Source organism: Peromyscus eremicus, chromosome 11 (assembly GCF_949786415.1).
Source record: "Peromyscus eremicus chromosome 11, PerEre_H2_v1, whole genome shotgun sequence".
Lineage (NCBI taxonomy): Eukaryota > Metazoa > Chordata > Mammalia > Rodentia > Cricetidae > Peromyscus > Peromyscus eremicus.
The window spans coordinates 14424668-14428734 of record NC_081427.1 but is presented as its reverse complement, the minus strand read 5'-3'; the positions used below and the strand labels follow the sequence as shown (position 1 = coordinate 14428734).

At 40.0% G+C, this 4067-nt stretch overlaps 1 non-coding gene across 1 annotated transcript; it reads left to right on the top strand.

The window, feature by feature from the left end:
• Positions 1-3223: 3223 nt before the first annotated feature.
• LOC131922056 (5S ribosomal RNA) lies at positions 3224-3342 on the top strand. Its single transcript, XR_009382175.1, has one exon. It is a non-coding gene; the product is annotated as a 5S ribosomal RNA (ribosomal RNA).
• Positions 3343-4067: the final 725 nt, after the last annotated feature.

Here is a 4067-nt window from a genome sequence, read left to right as displayed (position 1 = left end):
CTCAATTCAATACCCAGCATACACACACACACACACACACACACACACACACACACACACACACACACAAATGCATGCACACTTGCACACTCACACACAGATAAAAAAGCATTTTTTTAAAAAAATAATGTGCCATTCATCATTCCCCATACACCCTATTTCCAAAAGGAAACAGCCACAAAGAAGTATAATTTATCTAACAATACATAAATGGGACAATGCAGATCCATATTGGACTAACTTTAAATTTATGCCTATCTTCACTATACCTCCAAGATTCTTGTCTACCAAAACAAGTTTAGCTCAAATTTGTAAATATGTCATAAAAAATGCCTTTACAAATTGAGAACCTCCTTTTAATTCTTCATAAACACAGTAACAAAACAGATTTGCTGCTCACAGGATGCCATCATCACTTGTAGAAAGAGTAGAAGATAGACCTCTGGATCTTATTTATGATGGTGGTTCATAAATTAACCATCAAATGGTCCCCACACATGGTCTTCTGAACCTATGTAATCTTTTAATGAGAAAAGAGGTTTGTGTCTCCTTTGTGCAAACCCCTGAAGCCTGAGATCACTGAAAACTATCCTGAGAACTGACGGGGAACTGATGACCTGGAGGAATCAGTACAGTTTGGGGACTTCTAAGAATAAGCATCTCTTTGAAGGGCATCAGTTAATGCCAGGATAAGAGGTGTCTGTTACCACTGAGGCTGGTTCTGAGACATTCTGCTAGTGGATCACTTGGTTCCTTGGAGCAACTTTCTCTTTGTAGGCATGACGTTTTCAGCAACAAATCCTTGACATTTTCTGTGAGTGGCAGTCATCCAGCGTATTGCTAAAAATGCTTCTAATTCCCCCAGAGCCTTGAGGAGCTGTGTGCCCACCTCAGCAAAAATGTCTCTTTGCCTGCACTAGTAAAAAGCAAGAGAAATATTCCTGATTTGTCTTCGATTTTGTTTTTGTTTTGCTTATTAAACAAGATCTCTACTTATGCTAGCAAGGGCTACATAATAAAAGTATTTAATTACCAAGTACAATCCAAAGCTACTCTGTGGTCTTCTATAATGTACAGAGAAAAACAAAAAGGAGATTTGTATTCCAAAAACATTGCATACAGACACCAAGCAAAAAGTCTAAATCTCTCTGCCCAGGTTGAAATTGGATTCAGATCTGTCTTGAACAACCAATTCTAATGACACCCAGGGAGATATTTAAGGGAGATTTGTGGCAAGCTGTGGAAATCTTTGCCGGAATGTTTAATCTAGATTCAGAGTGACAAATGGTCTATCTACATTTCCCTTAACCACTCACAATGTGTCTAGGAGAAAATACAGCCTCTATAATAGCCAAGGTGCTACACTTGATAGGTGGAAAAGTTCATAACTTCAGCAAATAGTTATATGTTATGGGAAAAGCCCGTGGCCTCTGATTAACTTAAGAGTGTTCCAGGGAGTTAGACAACAGTTATTTATAGAACACTCTTACCGTGTGCTGACAAGATTCCTGTCACTGCAGATAAAAAATAAACAAAATAGGGAATATATCTATCCTTAAGAAGTTTATATCCTTATAAATGTGTGGATAGGGCAGCTAATGCACCCAGAAAATAATAAAGTTCATCACTTCAGATATTAGCAAGAGTTATGCTTCACATATGAAAATGTGGTACTGCAGAGTGGTCGATGAAACCCTCTCAGTGGGTTGACATCTAAGGCAAGACCATTCATTAAGGCAGCAGGAGCTGTTAGGGTGGAAGATAAATGTCTAGCAGAGCCTAAGTTTAAACCACGTTTCCCATTTCAAAACGTAGAGAAAACATTGCCTTGCAGCCTTTGCTGTGTCAAAGAAAAACTAAAGTAGATGCAAGATTTCTAGGGTCATTGCTGTCAATCCCAGGAATGAATATAACCTTCAATAATCCCAGCAAAGACAGCAAATCTAGGCACTTGGTTTCTTTAAGAAACTGGTGAGATAAACAAGGATCCAGGCTGTGGGGAATTTCCTTTGTTACAAAGAGCAGATAGATTGCATTTCTGACTTGCCAAAGGTAGTCCAGATTTTCTGTAAAGCAAAGCGGAAGGAGAAGAAGGAAATCCAGAGCCTTGACTGCTCACATTTCATGTAACTGAAACATCAGAGTCAAAGAAAATACCAAGGAGCTGGATGCTGTGAGGTTCAGGTCTTCTGCAGTGATACTCTCAGATGGTGACCCACATGGACTGGGCACAGCAGAGGACTGAGCCTGACTTTTTGCTTGAGCTCCAAGTCACCACTCTGAGAATGTGAAATACAGGGAAAAAATAAGCTAAGGGAGGAGATAACAAAATTTGCAATGCATTAAAAATTGCCATAAATATATCAGGGCACTTAATTAGTTCCAAAGAGAAGAATTCTACGGTATTATATTGTTCAATTTAAAGAATAAAATTCTACTTTTTATTTTGTATATAAATCCAAAGCAGGTCCTGGAAGGATGTATCTTCTCCTGTCAATTAACATCTCTGACATCAGCAGACCTGGCTATCCCATTGTACATTGTGTTTACCTTTAATGTGGAAGTAGGTTGTAAAGATCAAACCTCAAACTCTGGAACCATAGTACTAAAGACAAAATTTCGTCAATCTCTAAAAGCATGCTTTAAAATCATTATTATTAAATTTAACATAATGAAATGCAATTTAAGTTTGTTTCTCCAGTAGATATATTTCAAGGAGTCTGTAGCCACAGGTGGGTTGTAGCATCTTCACTGGGATGCACAGAGTACAGCATTTCTATCAGTCATCCTAATTTGCAAGGTATCATTGGCCCAAACAGTGCTTGCCTGTTTCATGACAATCCTACCATGACCTTACCACACACATTCTTTCAAAATCTTCTAAACATCTCATTTGTCCAAATCTCATTTTCATTTCTTAGCTTTAATATCAGTCACTATCTGTTATAGAATAAGAAGTTTGGTTATATGCTGTGGGATGTTCTGTATGGCAAATGTGTTGCTGATTTGTCAATAAATAAAACACTGATTGGCCATTGGCTAGGCAGGAAGTATAGGCGGGACAAGGAGGAGAATAAAGCTGGGAAGTGGAAGGCTGAGTCAGAGAGACACTGCCAGCCACCGCCATGACAAACAGCATGTGAAGATGCCGGTAAGCCATGAGCCATGTGGCAAGGTATAGATTTATAGAAATGGATTAATTTAAGATATAAGAACAGTTAGCGTCTACGGCCATACCACCCTGAACGCGCCCGATCTCGTCTGATCTCGGAAGCTAAGCAGGGTCAGGCCTGGTTAGTACTTGGATGGGAGACCGCCTGGGAATACCGGGTGCTGTAGGCTTAAAAAAAAAAAAAAAAAAAAAAGAACAGTTAGCAAGAAGCCTGCCACGGCCATACAGTTTGTAAGCAATATAAGTCTCTGTGTTTATTTGGTTGGGTCTGAGTGGCTGTGGGACTGGCGGGTGAGAGAGATTTGTCCTGACTGTGGGCCAGGCAGGAAAACTCTAGCTACAGTTATATATGTGATTTAACTACATTACTCCAATATCATCATATACAGATGAGGAGACACCAACCATTCAACAAAATTTTCATTAGTGCCTGTCTGTCCATATCAAACTCCAGAGCTTACAGGGGCAGACAACTGGAAAGCTGACAAGAAATGCATAAACTTTGGGAGTTAAATCATTCAGGACAAAAGGACACAAAACAAAGGTGGGAGGAGCCAGTGGCTGTCGCTCCCATAGGGAGGGAGACCAGCCAATCTTCTCTACAAATGTAAGAACCAAAGCAGACCTAGGAAGGTGAGGGAACCAAGGCTGGAGCTAGAGCATTCTAAAAAACACTGCAAACAGCAAGAACAATGGCCATAGGGCTGTATGAAGCTTCCCAGATTGGAGAAAGAAAGAAGAGTTGCTGGAGAAAACTACTCAAATGACAGAAGGCGAAGTCTAAGAAATCGCCAGGACCAGTAGGCCCACGAATTAGTTACCTACTGTTGTGTAACAAAAGGCTCCAAAATTCAGAGGCTTTGAAACATTATGTCACAGTGGTGTAGGTCCTGGT